Source organism: Podarcis liolepis (assembly GCF_965112155.1).
Source record: "Podarcis liolepis genome assembly, chromosome: 16".
Lineage (NCBI taxonomy): Eukaryota > Metazoa > Chordata > Lepidosauria > Squamata > Lacertidae > Podarcis > Podarcis liolepis.
Window position 1 is genome coordinate 36969831 of NC_139567.1, and position 15535 is coordinate 36985365.

Consider the following 15535-nt stretch of genomic DNA (forward strand, 5'->3'; position numbering starts at 1 on the left):
TCTCCTCTTCTGAGCTTCGCTTTCCAGCCAGCTTTGAATATCAGCTGGGGTCCAGGTCACGGCTGCCGAGGAGGATGCTGGGAGTTGTAGTCCTGCGGTGTTGTTTTGGTTGGGAGCCGGAGGGGAGGGAGAAGGGCGGAGAGAGAGGGCGCTTCCCCTGCTGATCGCGCTCTTGCAGGCGCGCGCAAAAACAGGACGGCAGCCAAGACAATGCTGCGAGGCAGTGGCGTAGCGTGGGGGGTGCAGGGGGGGCCGGCCGCACCTGGCGCAACATCTGGGGGTTAGGGTTAGGGGGCGCAAATCCACTGGTTAGGGGGCGCAAATCCACGGGTTAGGGGGCGCAAATTACTTGCCTTGCCCCGGGTGCTGACAACCCACGCTACACCACTGCTGCGAGGTTGCTGCTTTTAAAACAATACTAAGAAAGTGAGGAGGAATTAAAGAACCTTTTAATGAGGGTGAAAGAGGAGAGCGCAAAATATGGATGAAGCTCAACATCAAAAAATCGAAGATCGTGGCCACTGGTCCCATCACCTCCTTGCAAATAGAAGGGGAGGAAATGGAGGCAGTGAGAGACTTTCTTGGGCTGCATGATCACTGCAGATGGTGACAGCAGCCACGAAATTAAAAGACTCCTGCTTCTTGGGAGAAAAGCAATTACAAACCTAGACAGCATCTTAAAAAGCAGAGACATCACTTAGCCAACAAAGGTCCATACAGTGGTACCTCGGGTTAAGTACTTAATTCGTTCCGGAGGTCTGTTCTCAACCTGAAACTGTTCTTCACCTGAAGCACCACTTTAGCTAATGGGGCCTCCTGCTGCCGCCACGCCGCCAGAGCACGATTTCTGTTCTCATCCTGAAGCAAAGTTCTTAACCTGAAGCACTATTTCTGGGTTAGCGGAGTCTGTAACCTGAAGCATATGTAACCAATACTTTGACCACCTCATGAGAAGAGAAGACTCCCTGGAAAAGATCCTGATGTTGGGGAAGATGAAGGACACAAGGAGAAGGGGACGACGACAGAGGACGAGATGGTTGGACAGTGTTCTCGAAGCTACCAGCATGAGTTTGACCAAACTGCGGGAGGCAGTGGAAGACAGAAGTGCCTGGCGTGCTCTGGTCCAGGGGGTCACGAAGAGTCAGACATGGCTAAACAACAACAACAAAAAACCTTTTAGTATTGCTGGGAAGGTTAGTGGCTGAAAGAGCTGTGAACCAGGAAGTCCCTCATTCAGATTTCGTGCCTGCTGCGAGCTTCGCTATATAGAAGACGGCTTTATTCCAGCCTCAGTCTTCCTGTCTGCAAAAGGGTTTAGTGGTATCATCATACCTTACAGGGCTGTTGTTAAGGATTATAACTATAGATAAAATGCGTGTGAAGTGCTTTGGACGCCTTGAAAGCGCTGTGCAAAGGCTAAGTCAGGGGTCTGCAACCCGCGGCTCCGGATCCGCATGTGGCTCTTTTACACCTTTGCCATGGCTCCAGGGCGGATACTAGCGAGGGGAGGAGGCGCATTGTGCGCCCCAACACTCCCCACTGTGGTGGGCACTGTACTGGCTGTGACGTCGCATGGGGGCGGTGCGTGCGTTAGTCACGCACCGTCCCAATGTCACCTTCCCGCCCGCTGTCAGATCGCGGCTCCGGAGATATATTTGTTTTAAATGTCGCAATGGTTTTGCGGCTCCCAGTTTTTTTCCCTCAGAAACGGGTCCAAGTGGCTCTTTTTGTCTTAAAGGTTGCAGACCCCTGGGCTAAGTGATAGTTTGGGTTGGTATTATTGCGTTGGATGCTGATGATGAAGGAGTTGGGTGGCAAGCAGATTGCAGGGTTTGGCAGCGTGAGTGCAGAGGGATGCTGGGATGCACCACCTGTGGAACTCCTGCCTAGGTGTTTCATACCCCTCTAAATTTAAGCAAAAGAAAGGGAAGGACTAAGACATACTGCAGCTCTTAATGGGACTATTATCTTGATCCAGTCCAATCCCGTGGCACTATGGGGTTTTACTTTTTAAAATTTATTTTTATTATTTTATTTTATTTTTATTATTACCCTTTAATTATCCTCCTGTTTAGGTTTTTCCTCTGTCTCATTCATTCATTTATATACTGCATTTATGCCCCACCTTTTCTTCCTCCGTGGAGCTCAAGGTGCTATACCTGTTGCTGGAATGACTCCAGAGACATTCCTGGCTAATGCCGAAGAGCGCCGCGCTTGCAAGGCGGGCCATCATGCCTTTCTAAAAATTACCTTCCCAACACGTTCCATGAATACATCAGGGCAGCGTGTTTACACTCTGTAAAGAGACGACGAGTGGCCTTTTCACACTTGAAGCGGGCACTTGCATAAACTGACTTCTTTGGCCAACATAAACACTTAAGCGCATGAGTCGTGGGGGTTTCTCTGAGCACCCTGAGAGGCCTGGTGCTGTTGTGGTCCCAGCTGGGCAGGACGCCCCATGGCAGAATAAGGCAGGAGGGCTCTCTTGCCAACGTGGGCTGTGAACCCCCCACTGGAACAAGTGGAACAAAGGAAGTGGGGGGAGCTCAGGGGTACAGAACATGTGCTTTGCTTAAAGTGCATGGCTTAAAGCGCATGGCTTCCTGCAAAGAATTCTGGGAACTGCAGTTTTTTTAAAGGGTACCAGGAATTGTAGCTCTGTAGGCATAAACCTGTTATGTACTGAGTTGAATAGGATCCAAATTGCAGCAGTCTGATTGGTCCTAGAACAATAGGATTCAGAATGCAGCAGTCTGATTGGTCCGCAGGAGAATCCCGGAACTAGCCAATCATGTGGGGCCCATTGTGTAAAGAATGTATATAAAGCAGACATTTCCATTCCCCCTCACTACTATGAGCTGAATAAAGAGCATGAAACCCACACTCAACTATTGCAAAACCACAGCTTCCAAGATTTATTTCTTTTGCGGAGGGAGACGTGTTTTAAATGTAAGAGCTTCTCCCCTCCCAATAGGCCAAATTTCCTTAGGGGGAAGGGTTGGGGCTAAACACCTAAATAGGCAGAGCTAAAACACACACCTTGCCTTCATACCCATCCTCAGGGGTAGCCAATGTTGTGCCTTCCACATGTTGCTGACTGCAACTTCCATCATCCCTAGCAACCGGCCATCCTGGCTGGAGCGGATGGTGATTGTAATCCAACAACATTCAGAGGGGAGTCCTTAGGATCACAGAATTGTACAGTCGGAAGGGGTCCTGAGAACCGTCTAGTCCAGCCCCCTCCTTGATCTTGTTCCTCTTCCAGCTGCACTTGTTGTCCACGTTATGTGCCCTCCTCCTCTGGAACGTTATATGGCTCCCAGCCATATCGAATCATAGAATCATAGAGTTGGAAGAGACCACAAGGGCCATCGAGTCCAACCCCCTGCCAAGCAGGAAACACCATCAGAGCACTCCTGACATATGGTTGTCAAGCCTCTGCTTAAAGACCTCCAAAGAACCACCACACTCCTTGGCAGCAAATTCCACTGTCGAACAGCTCTTACTGTCAGGAAGTTCTTCCTAATGTTTAGGTTGAATCTTCTTTCTTGTAGTTTGGATCCATTGCTCCGTGTCCGCTTCTCTGGAGCAGCAGAAAACAACCTTTCTCCCTCCTCTATGTGACATCCTTTTATATATTTGAACATGGCTATCATATCACCCCTTAACCTCCTCTTCTCCAGGCTAAACATGCCCAGCTCCCTTAGCCGTTCCTCATAAGGCATCGTTTCCAGGCCTTTGACCATTTTGGTTGCCCTCCTCTGGACACGTTCCAGTTTGTCAGTGTCCTTCTTGAATATAATTTGATCTGATCCAATGCTCAACCATAGAACACCCAAAGCATTAAAGAGATCTGCTGAGCATGGGCAGAGTGCTTTACTTGCAAGCGTTTAAGGCTTCTGAGTCAGAGGATGGTGCAACAGCTCAGAGAGGCCGTCAAAGCCTTAAACCTCGCTGGTGGGTGTGTTTGCATCGATTTCTGTGTTCCACTGGGAACATTTGGCTTAATAAATAGCATTTGCCACAGAACAGGCCACAGTCCTCTTTGATAATGTGCCGCAAGAACAGGCTGTGTGAGGAAGCGATGTGCTGACTAAACATTCTCTCCCCCCCCCCCAATTTAGCATGAATGTCTACGTCCCCACATTCTTCCCCTTGGCTCAAAGGGCCCAGATGGTGTTAGCTGGGAGGGGGCGGGAAAAGAGAAAGAGAGTCAGAGAGAGGCTTTGGGTCCTTGGACGAAGATTAGACAAAAGACAAACGCGGGCCTTTTGCAGACAGAACTGAGAGGAGGAGATGGCAAAGTGGGGAGCCTCTTCTCCTCACAGGGAAAGCCACTGTTCCCTCCAGAAGGGAAAAAAAAAGAGGGAGGGAGGGAGAGAGAGACTTTTAACACATGACTGCAACTTTTGAGTGTTGGCTTGGGGACAGTGGATGGAGAAACATTTCCATTCCTCACTCATAAGACAAGAACTCCTGGATGCCCAGCGAAGCTGAAGATTGGAAAATTCAGGATTGATAGAAGAGAAAGTGCAAGAGTTCATGCTGTGCAGTAGTTAAACGATAAAACTCACTCCCACGGGACGCAGTGGTGCCACCAATTTTAAAGGCTTTCAAATAGGATTGGGGAAATTCATGGAGTCTTCCATAAAGGTCTGAGCAGTGCTATACATTAGGCCAAAAAGACAGTGTATTTACCTTTTTTTAAAAAAAAAAGTGAGGGGTGGAGAGAGAGAAACAGTAAAAAGAAAGAAAGAAATTGAAGCACTGTGCAAGTCCCTGAGACTAATATTAGGCAGAATTTGGAACTGCGTTCCTTTAAAGTACATTCTTTCTGTCAAAGAATTCTGGGCACTTTAGTTTGCCCCTCGCAGAGTTTACAATTCCCAGCAACTCTTAGCAAGCTACAGTGCCCAGAATTCTTTAAGGGAGAAACTGTGCTACATATGTACCTTAAAATTATACGGTGGTACCTCAGGTTACAGACACTTCAGGTTACAGATGCTTCAGGTTACAGACTCCGCTAACCCACGTGAAGATTTCTGGGTGCCAGGTTGTTGACCGGGGGAAGCAAAATGTCACTTAGACAAGGATCTGATCTGAAATAATTTTCCTTGAAGTTTGAATTTGGTTTTTTTCCCCTGGATTGTTTTCTTTGATGTTTAAGGCATTGCAAACCGCTTTGAGATTTTTTAAAAAAATATAAAGTGGTATAGAAATGCACTAAATAATAATAATAATAATAATAATAATAATAATAATAATAATAATAATAATAATAATAAAAAATCCCATCAGGGGGGAAAACGTGCCCAGACATTCTGTTGTGGCGACTGTAACCTAGCTTCAAGGTGCCATTTAGCAATTTGCTTATACAGTGGTACCTCGGGTTACATACACTTCATGTTACATACACTTCAGGTTACAGATTCCGCTAACCCAGAAATAGTACCTCAGTTTAAGAACTTTGCTTCAGGATGAGAACGAAATCACAGCGCGGCGGCGGAGGGAGGCCCCATTAGCTAAAGTGGTACCTCAGGTTCAGAACAGTTTCAGGTTAAGAACGGACCTCCAGAACAAATTAAGTTCTTAACCTGAGGTACCACAATAGTGTGTCTGCAGCCAGGGCAAATCCACACTCAATGCACATTTAAAGCACATTTCTCCCAAATAATCCTGGGAACTGTAGTTTAAGGATGCTGGGAATTGTAGCTCTGTGAGGGAGAAAGCACAGTTAAAACAAATCCACGTCTAAAAACAACAACGGGCTTTTTGCAGTTTGGAAAGTTACAGGGAAATTCATTGAAAAGTGCGGGGTGAGCAGTTGGCCCAACAAGAAGATGTGTAAATACCCTGTAAGTAAATTAGGCTGAATGCTTTCCATACTATAACTGCTCTATAAATAAATCAGAATGTCTACTGAATAAAAACTGGGCATAGTCTCACCACTGTGTAAGCCTTGCACAGGCAAACCAGGATAAACACGGACATAAACAGGTGATATGGAGACGTCCTAAATTGCTCGTTGTCTTGCAGAGCAGCTGCATTCGGGCTGAGTTTGATGTTGCTTCTGAGATCTTGCGAAGTTTCTCCCTCCCAGTAATACATAATGTTCTTTGTGAAAAAGAAGGAAAGAAAGAAAGAAATCTATTTAGGAAATAACGTGTGGCTTGAGTGCACTTTACGTGGAGCTCGGCAAAACACCCACGATACCTTTTGGCAGAGAGTTACCTTGTGGTGAAATCATAATATTTAACGTGCAATTACTCAACTTGATCTGTTTTAACACAGGTAACGGAAATGCTCCTTTGAGAAGCTTTAGAGCACCGGGATTTGGAGAGCTGGGACGCTAATTGTTTTCAAAGGAAGAAAGCTTTTTATTATCGATGATTTCCCCTCAAAGGCTGCCTCCCACACACCTACAGAGTACCTTTTTTCAGTCTGTGGTACATAATACCATGAGACGGAGCAGCAGGTCTGGCGCCGTGATGTGCTTATATGGAGAAATTAGTTGTGAACGGAGATTTGATAATGGGATTTGAACCCAAACCTGCCCAGCCTAGCTGCTATGCCCCGGTGGGTCCCCAGCCTTATGCGTGAGATGGACAAATATATTTCCTTGGCTGCCTCTCCTGTGACTGCAACAGCGGCATTTTTATTTACTTTACCATGATAGTATCTAGTATGCTAGAAAGCTGTGTTATGCCATTGGTGCATCTCACTTAGTACTGCCTGCACTGACTGGCAGCAGCTCTCCAGGTTTTCAGGCAAGGGCCTTATGTCCTCTGAAATGTGTTCATGGGAGTGGTGGTCTTGGATTGATTCTGTTTTATCACATGTTTTGTGCTCTCATGTTGTATTTTTATGTCGTAAACCACCCTCAGATCAAAGGTGGTTCTGTGGTACCTTGGTTCTCAAACTTAATCCGTTCCGGAAGTCCGTTCCAAAACCAAAGCGTTCCAAAACCAAGGCTCGCTTTCCCATAGAAAGTAATGCAAAACGGATTAATCCGTTCTAGACTTTTGAAAACAACCCCTAAAACAGCAATTTAACATGTGTTTTTTACTGTCTAACGAGACCATTGATCCATAAAATGAAAGCAATAAACAATGTATTGCAGTCACACAATCAAATCAATCAGTAGCTGAACTGAGTTCCACACAGTCAAAACAAAAACAAAAAGAGCTGCAAAAACAAAAACGCAAAATAAATAGCAAAAACAGACAGACCTCAGCGTAACACGTGAAACGGAACCGTAACGCTCAAAACAGAGCACATTAAGCTTCCGAAAAAGGGTTCGCAAACCGGAACACTTACTTCCGGGCTTGCAGTGTTTGCAGGTTCCAAGTTGTTTGAGTACCAAGGCATTTGGGAACCAAGGTGCCACTGTATACACATTTCATAAATAAAAATAAAACGGGCCACTGTCTTGACCCAGGAGCCAGGCTCTTCTTAGTCCCTTGTGTATAATCCCAGGCACAGAACAGGCGTTTTGGAGGATGAAGGGACACAGGCAGTTCGTTTCTCCATCTGTTTTTGGAAGCTCCAAAACCACCACAAAGGGCAGGGGAAGAAGCGTGTTCTGCTCGGCGTCTGTTCCCGCAGTCTGGATTTCATGCTTCGTGTGCAATCTGGGCTTCCTTGGTACAGTACGGAGGGCGGGGGGAGAGATGCCTCATTAGAGCAAAATAGCTCATTTGCAGCCAACTAGACAGCCTACGTGGGCAGCAGCGCTTCAAAGCCTTTTGTTCGCTCAGGATGGGGAGTGAGTAACTGGGATGGTCACATGGAGTTCCCCGCCACCATCTCCCCCTTCCTCCTCCTTCCCACCCGTTCTGCAAAAAGTTCTAGACAACGTTTCAAGAAACAGCTGCCATGCAGTCGCAGAGACTTGTGAACTCGTATTTGTTCGGAACATTTATACCCTGCTCTTCAGCCAGGCAAGGCTACCGCAGCACCTCACGCACAGCCATAAAAGCTCAGTCTCTGCCCCTCGGGCTTTCAATAAAGAAGGGCAGGGAACAAAAGGGAAACGGGCGAGGAAGGAAGAGAAGAGATGGGGGGAAAGGCAAACTCAGACACCACATGATGGATGTCAAGGCCGGGTTTGCTGCTTTTGAGGCATGCATGTGATCTCCCGGAAGCTGCAGGGAAAAGGGGAGCTGTGCACTTCTGTTTGGAATAATCTGCAGGTTTTTAGCTTTTGTTGTTGTTGTTGTTTAGTCGTTTAGTCGTGTCCGACTCTTCGTGACCCCATGGACCAGAGCACGCCAGGCACTCCTGTCTTCCACTGCCTCCCATAGTTTAGTCAAACTCATGCTGGTAGCTTCGAGAACACTGTCCAACCATCTCATCCTCTGTCGTCCCCTTCTCCTTGTGCCCTCCATCTTTCCCAACATCAGGGTCTTTTCCAGGGAGTCTTCTCTTCTCATGAGGTGGCCAAAGTATTGGAGCCTCAGCTTCAGGATCTGTCCTTCCAGTGAGCACTCAGGGCTGATTTCCTTCAGAATGGATAGGTCTGATCTCCTTGCAGTCCATGGGACTCTCCAGAGTCTCCTCCAGCACCATGATTCAAAAGCATCAATTCTTTGGCAATCAGCTTTCTTTATGGTCCAGCTCTCACTTCCATACATCACTACTGGGAAAACCATAGCTTTAACTATACGGGCCTTTTTCTTTCTTTCTTTCTTTTTAGCTTTGCCTTCCTCTAAACCAGATGTGGCCAGACTCTGGTTCCCATCATCCGCGACCACTGCCCATGCTGACTGGAAGTGATGGGAACATCTGGAGGGCCACGGGGGTTTGCCACCCTTGTTCTAAAGTCGTGTACTCGGTAGTTTGGAAATAATACGGTTACAGAAGTTGGGTGCTACCCCCACTCTCATGCCGAGCGGTAGCAAGATTGCAAGGGGTTCCAGGTGGCGGGCAGTGAAAATTTTCATAGGGGAACAGTTAGGGTCAGACGTGCCAGCTTCCGAGTGTGATTGGGGGAGCCAAGGCTGCGATGTCCCTCCCTAACCCATCATCTTGGCCATCCTCTGCCCAAGGATTCCTCTGTGGTGGGCCCTCAACACTTTTTGTCATGTTGACATCTCTTTCCCAGGTGAGGTCCTGGCTTTGAAAGGAAGCTTAGCCAGTATTTTTACGCTAGCCTGCAATCTTCCCTTTAAAATATTCCAAATAAGAAAGGAAGGAAGGAAGATGTATTAAACAAGATTGTTGTTGTTTAGTCATGTCCGACTCTTCGTGACCCCCTGGACCAGAGCACTCCTGTCTTCCACTGCCTCCCGCAGTTTGGTCAAACTCATGCTGGTAGCTTCAAGAACACTATCCAACCATCTCGTCCTCTCCTTCTTGTGCCCTCCATCTTTGATTACATACAAAAATGTGTTAATTGGGGTAAATTTGCACTACAATGAGGATTGGTGGATTTTGTTTCTTTCTTTGTTTAATTACAAACTGGTGTGGAAACATGGAGAACTGAATTTAAGACTGGAGAAATTAGAATCTGAAATGGATTTGCCTGTCTCTACAGACAGTCACAAGTTGGCAATGCATTAAATGGTCGTTTAATACCGACTCTTCCCACCCCACCCCCAAAAAAGGAGGTTTTGATGACGAGGCAGGAGAGGATTTAAGCTGAGGGGAGATTACAATTGGCATTTCTTCCCAGCGTCCCCTTTAAGTGTATGCGGTAGCTAAACTTTGCTGAAGTTTAAAGACTAAGTGTTCACCTAGGATTAAGAGGTCAGCTCCCCTGCCGTGCTTAAGCCACTTACAAGGGCCATGAACTTGCAGGTTAAAAAAGGCACGTTGGACAGACTGGAAGGTAGAAAGTGAGGAGATGATGAAAGGAAATAGATGCCACTGGGGTCAGCCTAAGAGAAGCGTAACCTCCCTGCTTTCAGCTTCAGTATCCTTGCGGAGAGAGGAAAGTACTTGCATCAGTGCTGTAAAAGACAGAGCTTTTCCCTCGCATTATTTTCTAGTTTTGTTACCAGTTTCACTTGTGCAGCAAAAGGCTAGATATGCTGAAAATCTAGTGGTGATGTACACACTGAAGCACTAGAAAGGAAGAAGACACACAGGTTTCCAGTCAAAGTAATTGGGCACCCATGCTCCTACTCTCAGTCCCTACTTGCACCTGCGCAAGTTCCAGAGCAGACATTCTACTGTGTTTTAAATCAATGTATAGAATCATAGAATTGGAAGGAACCACAAAGGGTCATTTAGTCCAATCCCCTGCAATGCGGGAATCTTTTGTCCAACACGGGGCTCGAACCCACAACCCTGAGATCAAGAGTCTCACGCTCTACCGACTGAGCTATTGCAGCAGCTCCTGCAGCTTCCTGCTAAAACGCTGCAACGTTTCATGCATCAGATGGCGGGCTCTGCTTTGTTAGAGGCTTTTAAACAGAGGTTGGATGGGCACCTGCCAATAATTATTTAGCTGCCATTCTTGCAGCGCCCCAGGGGGTTGGACTAGAGTCCCTTCCCGTCCTGCAGTTCTGTGACTAGATGAAACATTCCACAGTTGGTTTTGTGTGGTTGTTGCACAGGTGCGCATGGTCATCTTTCAAAAGGTGCACATATCCAAATTTTGCAGTTTTCAAACCCATTTTTGTGCAGGCACCAGGGGAAAGTCTTCCTATAAAAGTGAACAGTAATGAACATAACGCAAACATGCATTGTATTATGGGAAATTGCTTTGCAAAAATGGGTCTGTTAGGCAAGACCGCAGAGTAGAGGTTAGAATGTCAGACAAGGCCCTGGGATGTCAGACAAGGCCCAATCCTCACTCTGCCATGAAGCTCTCAACTGGGTGACCTTGGGCCAGTCACACTGCCTGCCAGCCTCACAGGGTTGTTGTGGGGATTAAGCGAGTGGAGGACGACCATGTACGTGCCGTGTTGAGATCCTTGAAGAAAAAGGTGGAGACATATATGCAATAAATAAGTAGACAGATAAATGCTTTAAAAAAAAATTGCACCAAAATGCTGTTACATTTTCATGAGAGCCAGTGTGGTGTAGTGGTTAAGAGCGGTAGACTCGTAATCTGGTGAACCGGGTTCGCTTCCCCACTCCTCCACATGCAGCTGTTGGGTGACCTTGGGCCGGTCACACTTCTCTGAAGTCTCTCAGCCCCACTCACCTCACAGAGTGTTTGTTGTGGGGGAGGAAGGAGAATGTTCGGGTAGTGATAAAGCGGGATATCAAATCCAAACTCTTCTTCTTCATGAGGACTTAAAAAAAAAAATACTGCAAGCTGATGTGGAAATGTGGAGAGATGACCTTGAGAGTGGAACAATGGGAAAGTGAGAGAAAGCAAAATTGGCAGATTCGCTCATCCCGAGCTGAACTGAACTCCCATCCTCCCTGACTGTTGGGCCAAGCTGGGGGTGGCGAGAGTCTGTTCCCCAACCCTTGTCTGGGGCGGGAACACCCAAATGCCACCTTTCCAAAAAGACTAGTCAGGTGCTAGAGTTTCCCCTTTAACAAGGTGTCAAGTTTATATTTCCTTTTCAATCCGATGCAGATTTGGTTGTGTCTCCCACTCCTGCTGCTGCTCCCTGATTTCCTTCTGGAATTAATTACAGTGCTTTGGGGTTGGGGGAGAGAGTGCATTGTCCGTCCCCTTCACGGCATGCTAGATTTTTTTTTCCCATGGGAAAGTTGAAAGTAGGATAAAACCTTTAAGGCTGAGCGACATTAAAAAACAACAGAAGATTCCACGGGATAAATTTCGATTATGCTGCAGCCGGCCTGGGCGGTTTTACCCGGAGGGCCTGCTCAGCCAGGCATTCCACAACCTTTTTTAGACATAATGGTCAGCAGGATTTTTCTTCTTTGGAGGGGGCTGTTGCTGCTGAAGGGAAGAAAGGTTTGTTCTTCTTCGAGCAAGGAGGGAGCCAGCCGGCTGAAGGCAACCCTGGTGGGGAAAGTGGGCCTGAAATGCAGCCCTGGCTTGCCCCGATGACCTGATCACCTGGCGCCATGCCATAAACCGCAGGCCAGTTTTGGCTCCTTTCCCGGACCAATCTCCTTGAGTTGGAGCTCCCGCTTCTGCCGGCGACAATGCAAAGCCTGTCATGTGAACAGAAGGAGAGCTCTGCAGGATGAGGCCAAAGGCCCATCTAGTCCAGCCCTCTGTGGTCAACCAGATGTCCATGTGAAACTCGCAAGTGGGACCTGGGAGCGACAGCCGGATATCCGCTTGTGGTTCAGCTGGTACAGAGCCACCGACAGCACAAGGGGCAAAGGCATTTGAGGGCTTTATCTCACCCACCTCAGCCCTGAGAACGGAATTGTAGAGTTGCAAGGGACCCCAAGAGTTATCTAGTCCAACCCCCGCAATCCTGTCCACAGCCGTGCCTGGGAAGGTTCAAATCACCGACCTTCTGGTTAAGAGCCTGATCCCCTCCTGTTGTCCTTTCTCTTCCACAACCATTTCTGCTCCTCTTGCCCATTCACACGTGCCTCCAATTTCTGCTGCTGTCCCTCTTCTCCTGTCATTTCCACAGACACCGATTCCTCTTGCTCATGCAGGCAGAACTCTTTCATCTCCTCCTGTACCTTCTGGCACACAGGGAGTGAAGAGATCTCAAAGCAGCAGCTTTTCATCTCCATCCTTCGGTTTGTTTTCCTCTGAGGCACGTTCCTCATGCGTCCTGTCTTCCACACTAGGCTCCCAGGGAGAGGGAAAATCAACTGGCAGCAGCTCCTCAGTGCTTTTAGGAAACCCGCATTCCCCTCCCAGAGCTACAATTTCTTTAGCGATAGAACAATCAAATCCCTTTTCACAGGGAACTCTGGGAATTATAGCTCTGGAAGGAGAATAAGGAACTTCTAGCAGTGGTCTAAACTACAGAGCCTAGGGCTTGCCGATCAGAAGGTCGGCGGTTTGAATCTCCGCGACGGGGTGAGCTCCCGTTGCTCGGTTCCAGCTCCTGCCAACCTAGCAGTTCGAAAGCACATCAAAGTGCAAGTAGATAAAAAGGTACCGTTCCGGTGGGAAGGTAAACGGTGTTTCCATGCGCTTCTCTGGTTCGCCAGAAGTGGCTTAGTCATGCTGGCCACATGACCTGGAAGCTGTACGCCGGCTCCCTCAGCCAATAAAGCGAGATGAGTGCCGCAGCGCCAGAGTTGTCCACGACTGGACCTAATGGTCAGGGGTCCCTTTACCTTTACCTAGCAGTACCCTTAACAAACTACGACTCACCCTACTGGCCCAGGTTTAGCCTTTCCATAAAATATGCAAAACAATTTGTACAAAATATTTGATTACGCTATTGGCAATGGCAGCCAGACTAGAAGTTGCACACTATTGGAGATCGTCTCATACCAGTTTTTCTCTGGCTGGATGATAGAACAAGGTTTGACAAGCAGCAGTGGTTGAGAAACTTATAGAACGTAGCAGACAAATTGGGGGACTTAAATGTAAGCCATACTTTTCAGTCACATTTACGGAATTTGTGTTACGTCCACAAGGAGCCTCCCTCCCTCCTGAATCCCATCGTCCTTTGTGATCTGACATTTTCCCCAAACACGTTCGTCCTTTAGAATGAGCCTCTTAAACGTTTAGGTTCCAAGCCACTACCTAAACATCATTACTTTCCTCTTCCCTAAGGTGACACTTTACCTCCCTCCCTGATTCTTAGAATCATAAAACCATGGAATTGTACAGTTGGAAGGAACCACCGGGGGGGGGGTCATCTAGTCCAATCCCCTGCAATGCGGATTTTTTTGCCAAACGTGAAGCTCACACCCAGGACCCTGAGATTGAGTCTCATGGCTTACCGACTGAACTCTTTCCTTATCATGCCTATCAAGAAAAAGAAGCAGGCAACCTTCATTTGTCCGTAGTTGTTATTTTGCTCCACCCTGTTTAATTTTGATGGTGTAACGTTGAAAAGTGTCAATCACTTCTCCTACCTGGGCAGTTATCTTTCCACAAGGGCCGACATTGATGCCAAAATCCATCATCACCTGAGCTCTGCAAGTGCAGCTTTATCCCAATTGAAGTGCAAGGTATTTGAGGTCCGGGACATTCGCAGGGAAACCAAAATACTTGTTTACAAAGCTATTGTACTACCAACCTTTCTGTGTGCTTGTAAAACAGGAGCGCTTATAAACGCCATCTCCAACTCTTCGAAAGATTCCATCAACGGTGTCTCCAAAAAGTTTTACACATCACTTGGGAAGACAAGTACCGGAGTACTGGAAGAAGCAAAGATCACCAGTGTTGAAACAATGATTCTTCAACATCAACTTTGTTGGACTGATCATGTTATGCGGATGCCTGATTATCGTCTTCCAAAGCGACTACACTATTCCAAACTTAAAAATGGAAAGCGTAATGCTGGTGGTCAACAAAAGAGGTTCAAAGACTCTCTCAAGGCAAATCTGAAAAATGTAGCATAAACACCAACAACTGGGAAACTGAAGACGCTCAAATTCCAGATGAAAGGGAGAAACGAGCTAAGAAGAAGACACGCTTGGCAAACCCTCACCATGGTCAACTCCCTTCCAGAAACCTACGTCCCCACTGTGGAAGGACATGTGGATCCAGAATTGGCCTCTACAGTACAGTCATTTACAGACTCACTGTTAAAACCATGTTCATGAAACATCTTACTCGGCTACAAGTGATCACCAAAGAAGAAGAAGAAGGTTTTGCTCCATCCTGTTTAATATCCTCAAAAAAATTCTCAGGAAAATTTAATAACAAACTATAACTCCCAGAACTCTTTGGGGGAAGCTGTGCCTGTTTAAAATGGTATCACGGTGCTTTAAACATATGGTGCGAATGTGGCTTAAATAAGCACTTATATCAGGGTCTCCAGCTGGTTTTGGACTACAACTCCCATCTTCCCTAGCTAGCAGGACCAGTGGTCAGGGGTGATGGGAACTGTAGTCCAAAAACAGCTAGAGACCCAAGTTTGGGAAACCCTGAATTATACGATTGCAGTCAGGCTGCAAGGCGGCCTTTGCTGACCTTTTTCGGAGGGTGGCTTCCCACCAGCCCCAGCCAGGAGTTGTTGTCCTAAACATCTGGAAGGCACCAGCCTTGTGAGGGTTGCTTGTAGGGCTAGATTGGACCTGGAAGGAAGTTCATTCTGATCCTCTGGCACCACCTACAGGCGGCAATTTTTGGCAGAAGAGTCTTCATGAAGAGGAGAGGCGGAACAGACACCCTTCTCTTGATAGCTTCGGGGCAGCCATTCCAGAGGCAGAGCTGTGTCACTGCTGGGACAGGAAATGAGCTGCTGTGTTCACTGAGAGGCAGCTCACAGCGGAACAGAAATCGGAGACAATGGCCGGAAATGGGGGTGGAAGGGGGTGGGTCAGTCTTGAAAGGAGGGCCCTTGCTATTGTCATCAAAGACCTGTTTCGAGCAAAGCAGGTCACATTATCCACTGTGCTTCCATACCCCCCCAACATTCCTCAGGTGAAAATAGGGACATTTATCACTCTCCCCACCAACTGACTCTTCTCGACCTCCCATAAACCCCCCCTCCCCGAAGCATTTCCTATC

At 47.3% G+C, this 15535-nt stretch overlaps 1 protein-coding gene and 1 long non-coding RNA gene across 5 annotated transcripts in view; one reads left to right on the forward strand and one right to left on the reverse strand.

Moving 5' to 3' along the window:
* The window catches only part of EVI2A (ecotropic viral integration site 2A), a 259488-nt gene that overhangs the window by 83319 nt on the left and 160634 nt on the right, over window positions 1-15535 (reverse strand). The window contains exon 3 of one of the 4 annotated variants that reach the window (XR_014520045.1): window positions 895-913. The exons of the other annotated variants lie outside the window; for them this stretch is intronic. The gene's annotated coding sequence lies outside the window, so the exon portion shown is untranslated. Of the gene's footprint in view, window positions 1-894; window positions 914-15535 lie in introns of those variants that run through there. 4 annotated transcript variants of the gene reach the window in all.
* Window positions 88-1998, forward strand: LOC310695398. Its single transcript, XR_014520055.1, has 3 exons — window positions 88-220; window positions 398-1427; window positions 1766-1998. It is a non-coding gene; the product is annotated as an uncharacterized lncRNA (long non-coding RNA).